The sequence below is a fragment of the Artemia franciscana genome, chromosome 19, assembly GCF_032884065.1.
Source record: "Artemia franciscana chromosome 19, ASM3288406v1, whole genome shotgun sequence".
NCBI lineage: Eukaryota > Metazoa > Arthropoda > Branchiopoda > Anostraca > Artemiidae > Artemia > Artemia franciscana.
The window spans coordinates 2,970,968-2,982,850 of NC_088881.1; the positions used below are offsets into that span (position 1 = coordinate 2,970,968).

At 33.3% G+C, this 11,883-nt stretch overlaps 1 long non-coding RNA gene across 1 annotated transcript; it reads left to right on the forward strand.

Moving 5' to 3' along the window:
• Positions 1-10,754, forward strand: LOC136039667 (uncharacterized). The gene is made up of 3 exons (XR_010620501.1): positions 1-116; positions 7,440-7,540; positions 9,763-10,754. It is a non-coding gene; the product is annotated as an uncharacterized LOC136039667 (long non-coding RNA).
• The last annotated feature ends 1,129 nt before the right edge of the window (positions 10,755-11,883 follow it).

Sequence of the window (11,883 nt, forward strand, 5' to 3'; positions counted from 1 at the left end):
CTTCAGTCTTATTTTGTCTTTGAAAGAGTTAACATGGATCGTAATTGATAAAAGAATTACAGCGGGTCTTCGGATTTATTTGATAATGAAGATTAGTTAGTTTAGCTCGTAGTTTTGTAAGTACTTATTTAATTTTGATAATATAATGCTTTAATAATATTTTGTTTAATGGATTTACTCACCGCCAAACAGTTTTTTGGCTGGATGATAGAAGCCTAGAATTAGTGCCGTTTGAAAGAAACATGTTAAGAAAACAATTCTTAGTTGATAATTCACAAAAAAATTGTAATTAACATATTTTGACTGCAATTTCAGTGTACCCCCCATCTAATGTGCAAATATATAGTCTAGCCCAAATTTGGTAAAATTCTAGTTAATTGACTTCTTGCTATCTCAGAAAGGGTTTAGGTTAGGAAAATGAAACCTTCAGTGATGAATCTGCAGACTAAAGTATGTCCCGGGAAGGTATTTTGAAGCAACTACCTCCACTCCTTTCCCCTCTATATCATTATTCGTTTTCGAAAGAATCGTTTCCGTTTTCGTTGATCGGATATTTGAAATCGCGAATCTGTAATAGTTTAGAAACAAATTTGGGCTATATATTTGCACATCAGGGGGGTGGGGGTAAAGCATAGCATATATTAAATACGTAAACTAACCATTGCTGTATTTAATATATGCTATGCTTTACCCCCCCCCCCTATTGTGCAAATATATAATAACTCCATAACGGTGAGTTTGCGGTAATTTTGCAAGAGAGAAAAGATGTTCCAAAAGTCAAAATGCATTTATTAACAGTAGTTTCAAGACCCTAAACAATTGTTCAGGTAATAGGGACATTGCCCATAATTTTTTCTCCTAATTATTGGAATGCCAACGCCCCTGGATGTATCGCCCAAATTATATATTTTTTGTTGATGTTGTTATATTTTTTTTTTTGTTGATGTGTTATATATTTTTTGTTGTTTTATATAAAAAATTATATATTTTTTCCCCGTTTTATTTGAAGAAAATTGGTAGTCCAATGGCATCATTTTGAAGTAAAGTAGGCCTACTAGTGCTTATAGCCTATTTTTTCATACTCAATTCAGATAGGCTATAGAATATGTTTTTTTTTTTTGGGGGGGGGGGGGGGGAAGTTAGCCTAGCCTAGGAGTTTAGTTCGATAAAGGAAATTTTTGGTATTTTCTCTTGTAGCCTAGAATTGGGGCTGTATGAAGAAAACAATTCTTCGTTGATAATCCGCAGAAAAATCGTATTTAATATATTTTGACTGCAATTCCACAGTACCCCCCTTCTAATGTGCAAATATATAGCCTAGCCCATATGGTATAAGCCTAGAATTGGGGTAAATATATGACTGTCCATATTATTGACTTACCAATAAAGTGAACATACCACTTGATGCCTTTTTTTATGCTCTTTACGAATATATTAATCGCTTCTATCGCAAGTTCAAATTTAAGCACTTTTTGACCTAATCTAACCCAACCTAACCTTATTATAAATAATTTTGGCACTGAGAAAATGTTGTATTATTTTGTAGATAACTCATACTTTAATTGCAAATTCGTCATTTTTCGATAAAAGCCATTCTTTTTATTCGGAAAGAGCATAAAGGTATTGAGCGGTATGTTCACTTTATTGGTAAGTCAGTAATATGGAATGTTACATTTATCCCGGTTTTCATGGTCTTTATACCAGACAACATTAACTTCGGCTCGGTGGGAAACTATATTATTTTAGTTAGTATTTTGGGTAGACTAGTTAAGGTTACATATTTAATATAATGCAGTCTGGGCGGCCCCCTTTCCATAATTTTTTGTTATAGTTTTCATAATATTGTTGATAAAGTATTAAATTTTCATCATATTTTGTTTTATTTCATTAGCATTAACCAAACTTCACTTCTCGACAGAACTTGAGTGTGGTGGCTATAAGACACAAATACTGATTTTTAAAGAAATCAGACAGGCCGTCAATGTCTATCTATAGAAAGTTGCTTATTTTTGTGAGTTTGAATTCTTAATGTTGTTTGTAGGCTATGTCATCAACAGTTGGTTCTTAATGTGGAATATTGCTAAAGTGTTTAATTTTTCGCAATTTAATTTGCGAATCTTAGAAATTTCTTTTTGTCTCAAATATCATATGGGAAGCTAAACTGGCTTTGCTCGCCAAGAATGCCCTCATAAACCTAGGCTATGTGTACGCCTTTACCAAATTATAAATATACAGCTGCCTATTTGCAGCCAAAAGTGCATAAAGACGATATTTGTGTATTATACACCACTCACTCAAGTTCACGCTGTGTAAAACTAGAGAACAAACCGGTTTCTTCGTTAGTTTCTTTCAGCTTAGCATGAGACAAGTGACAGAATAGGTGGAAAATATACAATTTGGGCTATATATTTGCATATTAGGGGGGAGGGGAGGTAAAGTGTTTGAACAGGAAACCAATTGGTACTTCATAATATGGGGAATAATTGGACCTTACACATTTTGCATGCAGACCCGCTATGCTTTAATTCCCCCTAATTTGCATCAAATTTGTTTTTAAAGTAACAATGGAACCGGTTTTTTCTCGAGTTTTACACAGCGTAAACTTGAGTGAGTGGTGTATAATAGACTACACAAGTAACCAAAAACTATTGCAGCGATCACATATCCCTTTTTACAATTTGGTGAGCTGAGCAATATTAAGCTTTCAAGCATAAGGTATAAGGTGGTATTATTATTTTATGTTATTATTATTATCTTACGTATTTACATATTATTATTTTATGGGTATACCATTTTATGTATTAGTACTATGATATTATCGGAAATAAGAGTATTTTTGTTTTCTATAGGCTCTTCTAAAAGAAACAGTAATAACCAAAAAGAAGTGCCAATTGATTCTATTGTCAACACTTTCCAAACATAATTGTTACTACCGTGACAATGGGCAGCATATCCCACACCCTAGACGTGGCGTCAATTCACGTTTAATGATGTTGAGAGTAAAGATCACCATCTAGTAGTGTCTTTGGTTAATTTAAAGCTAATTTCAAAAGTGTAACTAAATCCCGGGGAGGTATGATGTTGATATACTTCAGGATGAGAACCTGAGAGAAACTTTCCTGGAACAGTTGAATACTAAACTTGAGAGTTTAAAATTTGTTAACGTGGAAGATGGTTGGAATAATTTTAGAAGAAAACAATTTCGAAGTTGCAGGTGGTGTCTTAGGGGAAAAGTCAGGACTGCAGATGGGAATATTAGTGAAAAAGCTTTATGTTTAATAGAGAGGAGAAGGGGCTTGTACAAGAACTGTCTGTGGAGAAAGCATTGAAATATGAACTAAGGATCTCTGAAGTGGAGGACATGGATAAAATTGCCGAGGCATTGGAAGACGCAGCTAGACGGCATAATAGTAAAATTGTACTGGTATGTTAATAAATTGAGAGGGAGTAGTCGATCCGGACTTGTCCCAGTTAAAGATAGGAACAGGGTTACAAGTGAAAAGGAAAGAGATGAACCGAACGTTTTGAGAATTTGCTAAACCGAGATAGATTTGCAGAAAAAGATATACAGATAAATAAAAAAGTTTTATGATACCCTGAATATGAAGGAACATTTGCTTTATGATGAAGAATTATCAACAGTACTAAAAGGATTAAAAAATAATAAGGCTCCAGGTGCTAATATTGTGGTAAATGGGTGAGGTTAGAAATAAGTTACTAAAGATTACGAATATGATTTTTGAAAGAGGGGAAGTACCTAACGATTTTAGGAAAACTTTAATTAAATCATTGTGTAAGAAAGGCAATAAGAGTGAGTGTGGTAATTATCGAGGCATTAGTCTGGTCCCTATAGGTAGTAAATTACTTATTAATATGTTACTTTTTAGACTGAGAGATGTTGTTGACATGACAAAAAGGTGGAGGATGTGTCGACCAAATTTTCACTTTTAAGTTAAGAATTGAGAAGTGCCTGAGTTGTCAAATACCTTTGGTCTTCAGTTGTATAGATTATGAACAAGCGTTAGATTCTATTGATAGAAAAGCCTTAGCAAAGGCCCTATCCTTGTATGGTATATCATATAAATATACTAAAGTGATTAGTGCTATTTACGAGAATAACACTGCTGCGGTTAAGGTAGGAAATGAGGTTAGCAGCTGGTTTTGTATTAAACCAGGATTTAAGCAGGGTTGTGTTGTTTCCCCCTTTATATGGATAATTTTGATGAACTTTTTCTTAAGGAGCGCACGAAAGGCAATGTGAGACCACGGAATTAAATTGGACGTAGATTATGCTGATGATTTAAGCATCCTAGATGAAAGTGGGAGCAAAATGAATGAACTTTTAGAGGTGTGCTTCTTGCAAAATAAATTCATGTATGCATTCATTAGTCAGAAAAACTAAAGCTTTGACATGGGGGGATGGCTAAAAACTAGGTTCAGGAAGATTGCTATGTGAATTTCTATAGTCTTTCATCTAGCATCTGTAGAAAAGGCCCTAGTTTGGCGTCATTTTTCTATTTAATTTTGAAGTTTTATTTTGGTATTATAACGTACATCTGCGGATTTTTTTGGGCTAAAATTACATGTTTCTGGCTTGAATAGTTAGGTTGTTGACTCATTGCACAGACAGGGATGGATTGTACACTCAAAAAGGTTCTTTTATAACTTTTTATAACATTATCCTAAATCGTGTCCTATCCTGCACTGTCTCCGCTTATTTGCAATGAATTGTTTAATTGCTTGTGTGATCATGTCTTGAATTCTTTTTTGTGTATTGATTTCAACTTTAATTTTAGGTTTGCCATTATCTGATCAAAGACTTAGGATTGATTCCCTGTAATAAGAGACGTGAATAAGAAGCAAAAAAAAGTCTGAAAAACCTGTTTTGTTTTTGGCTATCAAATGCTAAATTTTCGAAACAAGTTTTTGCTTGCTTTGATTAACGGAGTCACATTTTTGATAGGCAGATTATCCAATGCTTCAATTCTAGTTCCTGTGAGATTGTTATGACAGGTTGGCAGTGATAATTCTATATGGGGCATTTTTTTTTTCTTTACTAACCAGTCTTGTCAATTCGCAGAAATGAAGGAGGGAATAAAAATTGCAAAATATATGGAGAGAACTTCGTGCTGTCTTCATCTACAATGGAAATAGAAAAAATGCATTTTCGCATGCATACTTGAGGTCTGCTTAGCGCAGGTCTCCTGAATCTATGCCTTTGGCCGGGTTTGTGGTTGGGGGCAAAATCCTCCGACGCTTCCCGTGCTTATCCCCCATACTCCAGGCACCCCATTTGGAGCTAGGCTTACAGAGTGACACCGCTAACCCCGTTCCAAACGAAATAACCAGGATTTGAACCCCGTCCTCACGAAAAAAGGCTTTCGAGTCTAGCATGCTAACCTGGTGAAGACGGCTCTATGTTTCTTTTTATTAAATTACTTCAAAATATTTCTGTTTTTCAAAATCCGCCCCCTTCTCAATGGATGTCCCTGTGAGTGGCCGTACAGATGTGACATCAAATAGCGACGAAGACCACACTGCCTCTCCATCACAAATATCAAAAAAAGAAGAACAATAGGAAATTCTTTTCGTTAGACATTGGAATTCTAATTTGAATGGATATTTCGGCCCTGTGCACAAGGGCCGTCTGTTTTTGAAATTTTTCTGTTAGTTTTATTGGTCGCATGTCTTTTTAAGCATAAAGCTTTCCCCTCCAGTTATTTTTTTTTAGATGTCGACTCCTGTGAATCATAAAAAAATAATAGACGCTACTTTTTCAGGTTCAAGGCTCTTTATAAAAGCAATGAATTACAGAATTTTATACATTTTTGCCGTTGGTGGGGAACAGCGCTGTATACCAACGATAAAAAACAATAACTACACCTTTTCAATGAAACAAAAATAACTAGTCTTGCCCGTAGGCTAGTTCTTATTAAAGAAATAATATCGACATGCCATTCCGACCTACCGCCAACGCATGCCCATTTGAGACAATATTAACTTAATAACGTCAATTATCAGGCAACAGTGGGTACAGCGACAAAATAATATGGAAAATATATTAAAAACACACACACACACACATATATATATATATATATATATATATATATATATATATATATATATATATATATATATATCGGGTGACATCATGTTTGTGTGTCGACTGACGTCATGTTTTCAACTGACGAAATTACAGACCGCGACATCGGGACACAAATGACGACCGGCACATAGGGAATATAAATGACGACACTCAAAGAGAAAGCGACCGGGACAAAAGGAATGTTCGATTAGCAATCACCATCAACAAAGCACCGGGACACAAATGACGACCGGGACACAGGGAGTATAAATGACGACCAGGACATAAGTAAGGTAAAAACTAAAAAAACTAAAAAGAAAAAAAAACAACTAAAAACTAATAAAAAAAACTAAAAAAGCTAGAAAACTACAAAAAGGAAAAAATAAAAAAGGAAAAAAATGAAAAATAAAGGAGAAAAACAAAACTTAAAAAAACGAATGTATATACAGACCGGGATACAAATGCCGGGGGGCACAGGGGGATATAAATGACGCCCGGGACACTCAAAGAGAAATCACAGACTGGGACACCGGGACACAAATGACGACCGGGACACAGGGACACAACTACAAAGGGGACGCTGGAGGGCACAGGGGGATATATAAATGACGACGGCGACACAGGGAATGGTCGATTAGCAATCACCATCAACAAAGCTCAAGGGCAATCATTAGAATCATGAGGTATAGATCTGAATACGGATTGTTTTCCCATGGACCATTATATGTTGCATGTTCAAGAGTCGGTAAACCTGACAATCTATTTATATGCACAGACAATGGGACAGCAAAGAATGTTGTATATTCGCAAGTTTTACGTAGTTAAAAACATATATATATATATATATATATATATATATATATATATATATATATATATATATATATATATATATATATATATATATATATATATATATATATATATATATATATATATATATATATATATATATATATATATATATATATATATATATTCACAGGTGGGACATAGGGACACAACTACAATGGCGCGTAACGACTTACGCGCGCGGGGGGGGCTTGGGGGGTGGGCGCGAAGCGCCCCCACCAACTAGGTGTTGGGGTGGCAAAGCGCCACCCCAACAGCTATATATATATATATATATATATATATATATATATATATATATATATATATATATATATGATATTTGCTTTTAAAAATGTTGCTGGGTATTGCGCAGAGGGTAACGGCTGCTCGACTATGGTCAAAAAATGATTGAAAAGTGGTGGGAAAGTACTCTTCTAACAAAAAGAAAGTGCGTTTTCGTGCCTTTTTGTGTTTTTTTTTCAGTCATAAAAAATTAATTATTGTTTTTGTTTTTCAGAATAAGATTTGCCATGGGACACACGGATCGGTGTCGGGTACAGACAGGATATCTCCTTGTGCTTTTTCTCTTCATAGTCGTAAAATCCAATGCGGATCAAGGTAGGCAATTAAAATTACAATAAACTTTGTTATTTCTTGTGTGGTCACAAGAACTTAAGCATTTTCTGATGGTTTTTACTTTATTATTTTAAATGCAATTAAATTTAAAAGTGCATCGATATGGTGAATTTGCGAATTTCACAGCGTGATAGTGTTAAGATTTTATTGTGATTTGGTGATATATGCTCTATACTGGTTAGGATACAAAGGCTTTTACGACTATCTCAAAGTCAGACGGTATTTTGATTGAAGATAATGTGAGTATTCGATTGTAAATAAATGAAAAGAACAACCTGAAATCCACTTAGAAAAGTCGCAAAAACCTTGGTCATATCCTGGAGCCTTTTCCAGTTAAGGAGTCAATAAGTTTAGGGAGTGTACGGATGATGGAGCTCCCTTTATTGAGAGGTCGTATACAAAGGTTTTGGAGTGTAAGATGATATAATAAATTATATATATTATAAATATATTATATATAATATATGATATAATATAATAGCATAATAATAATAACTACATAATTATTCAATAATATTATTATTAATAATAATAATAGTTTTGATTTTGGAGAAATCTGGTACATCATTGCCGTCAGACCTAAAGGTGTGATGGCAAAATCTTTGCCATCAGGCTAAAGTGTCAAATCCGCCATTAGGAATACGGAGATAATTGCCAAAATCAGATTTGTTTTCAAAGGGGAGGGGGGTGAATGGGTTAATCTAGGCCAGAAAACACATCCTTTATTTGAGAATAGGTCCAAACAGTTTTTGACGATTATTTGATAATTATTGAATTGCCAAATAGGAACTTCAGTGTAAGAAAAAATAGTCGTTTTCTGCACTAAACATTAGCGTAAATAAAAAAAGTCGTTTTTCTGTAAAATAGTACGAATTAAAAAAAAGTAGTATTTTGTTAATAATGTACCGTACGCATTTCTTGGAACAATCGTAATATTTTGAAATAAAATAAAATTTTGTTTTAAAACTATGACAAGCAAAAAACTCGATTTTTTCGTCTTTTGTCAAAAGACAATTTGAACCAACTAGTCGTAAATCAAGTAGGGGTACCGTATAATACAATAAAACAGGAGCTGCAAAATATACAAGCTACACAAACTAAAAAGGGTAATTCAAGAGAAAGCGATAAAGCTACTAATTGTATAGAAATGAACTTAAAAATTACAACTAAAACAATTTTTTAACCATAAAAATTTATATTTAATAAATGAACCAATTCAGTATTATTTGATTGTGAATGTTGTTTTGAAGTGTGAAAATTTATATTATAATTCGTGTTCTATGTATAGAAGTAAGCGACTCAACTGGATGAGATGCGATAACGTGTACTAAAAAAGAAGTCACGTGCGCAATTGACATTTTTTTAAATTTCATCTTCAAAAAAAATATACATCTTTAAAAAATGTAATCCTGTTCTTTAACGTTATTTCCCCGTAGATAGTTCTACCAGTACTTATGTGTTATCCCGACCACACTCAAGTAGCTTAGCATAAGTGAAATAAACTACTATGCAGGTATATTTTAATTAAATATTTGATATATAGAGTTGGTTTGGTTAGTTATTTAATGTAATGCGTTCTGGACCGCATGCTTTCCTTAATTCGCTGTTGTACTTTCCTTAATTTTGTTACTAAAGCATTGCATTTTCATAAGATTATGATATATTTCATTATGATTAGCCTAACTTTCATCCTTCTATCTTTATGTATTTTTATCTTTATATCTGTCCTCAGAAAAAAACAACTGAAAAGTAGTAAGTCAAAGACATTTCTCAACCTTTGTCTCGCCTGAGAAGCCTCACCGAGATTTGCCTCGCCTCTGTCTGCATAGTCTAGAGAAATGCTTGAGCTTATGTTTTACATGAGTTACCGGGTATTTACGCAAGAATGTATTCGGGGGAATGGGTAAGGGATACTAATGTAGACTATCACAGGTGCCAGTGGGGATGGAGGGCTGCTTCCTAGATTTTGTAAAATATGTTTTATGGTATTTTTGATGAAAAATGCATTATTTTGGTATTATCATTGAAAAAAAAACGAAAAATGTCCCCCGAGATGTTTAAATTTTGCCCCCAATCCTTTACATCATTAGGTCGACGCCACTTTAAACTATACGAAAAACATCCTAAGATCTGCACCTCCACCCCTCTTGTTAACTTGTGTATATGATTTAGTCTTCAATTGGTACATTTCTTAATATTTTTAGTTGTATTATTGGACACTACAAAAGAAGATACGTTAGATTGGACGAGATACCCCTTTGGACCCCTTTCATCAACTCCAGGAGTAAGTTTATTTTTCTGTTCTATCGTCACTAGTTTTATTGAAATAGTAATCATTAGTTTATTTTTCAAAAAGAAAAAATCACCACTCAGCGTGCGCATACCATTTTCATTTTGTATTTGAAAAATATTATAGGCGCGAAATTCAATTTATTGAATTTCACTAGTTTTATTGAAATAATATTAGGTGTTTAGCAAAATGAATGTATACATATTTCAGGGATTCTTCTAAAAAAAATCCTAGTTTTAATTTTTAATTAATTGAAACTTGATTAAAGTAAAAATTTATATTTTTACTTAAACCTCACGGGAGGTTTATTCCTAGGTTTGCTAGAGCATCCAGGATTTTTAATTTTTTCCCCACCATGCTTCAGGTGCATCTGGGGGCAAACTTTATCCACCCGGACCAAAGATCTGCTCCTTAAGTTAAGATATTCTCCATAGTCTCCAAGACGGAGTAAAAAAAAAAAAACTTTCATCATCGTAAATTGTTCGTGGTAGTAATACCCTACTAATTAGTACCCTAACTTGGTATTATTTAGCACCCTCACTAGAACTACCCCTTCCGAAAACGAGATTTTTGTAAGCCCTGCATAGGAACTAGATAACCCGCCCCGTTGCTTGGAATACGTCTCATCAATTGGTCTAATCTTTGTTCCTGTATCTTATATGGGCATGAAGATAATTAATTCTACAATTAAATAATTAGATTTAGATACTACAATTAGATAATTAGTAGTTTCTGTTCTACGGAATCCGTTACATCTCTTTTTCTGTAGTGCTGAAATAGTTGGGATACAAATTGTGTTTTTTTTCACAAATTTTGACACAAATTGTGTTTGTCTTACTTAGAAGGGTAGATGACAATACTTCTTGTACAATAACTGTCCGCCAATTCCAATTGAAAAACTGAAAACTTACATTTGAATACATAGATACTAAATATATATATATTATAAGATACATAATTTTTAACGTACTGTCTTTTGAATTCCTCCAGTAGTCTCGTCTGCAACTGAAGTTTGTAAAAAAAAGTCATTTTTGGCAGGATTATTGTATCTTTGTATAAATAACCGTTTGTCAACAACAGTTAAAACTTGTATTTCGGTTGGTATGTTCTAAATTTTAAAGTTTGTTACATATTGCTTTTTTTTGGGTTGTCTCATTCATATTGTCTATAGCTGAGATTTTTAAGTATGGAAAAGTTGTTTAAAATATTGTATTTCTGGTAAAAATAATTGTTCGTAAAAGATGATAGAAAAATGTAATGTGCACATTTGCAGTTCAGTAAAATTTATATTGTTGGACATACGAATTTGGAATTGAAACTGGAAATCTATAAAAATTACATTTTGACAGAAATATTACATGGGAGGTAATCCTAGTGTGAATTAGAATGTATTCCAATTGTCTTAAGGAATAAATTTTTCGATTTAAAGAATCTTCCCTTAAATTTAAAGAGACCAAGCCCCTAGATTAACTAGATGTCTTCAATCGGGCAATGTGCTTTTATGGTTTGTATTGCGTTCAATTGTTTTATTGTATTAGACCGCCGTATATGGTAATTATACTGTTGAAGACTGTGATATACCCTTTGGTTAATTTGGCAATTAACCAAATTTACAATTGGTTACAAGTTTACAATTCTGAAATGTAAACTTGATGCCATATTCAGTTCGTCAGATCCACTTTTTTATTTCAAACTACATGTTTTCTGCAGTTAATACATCATAGTCTTTTCTATTGTCCATGTATATTTTTTTTACATTTTTTTTTGGCGCAAAACTTAAGGGAGGGTTAAAGAAATAATTGAGTTACTACTCTTGAACACAATGATATATTTTTGTTGATTTGGCGCTAGTTTGGTTAGTTTTTATGTCAATTGTTTTAGCAATTTGGTTATATCTCAATTGTTTCAACAATTTGTTTGATTTATATTTCAATTGTTTACACAATTTGGTTAATTTCGTTTCAGTTTTTTCAACGATTTCGAAATATAAACTTGACGCCAGGTTCATTATTTTCTTTCTAATTGCATATTTTCT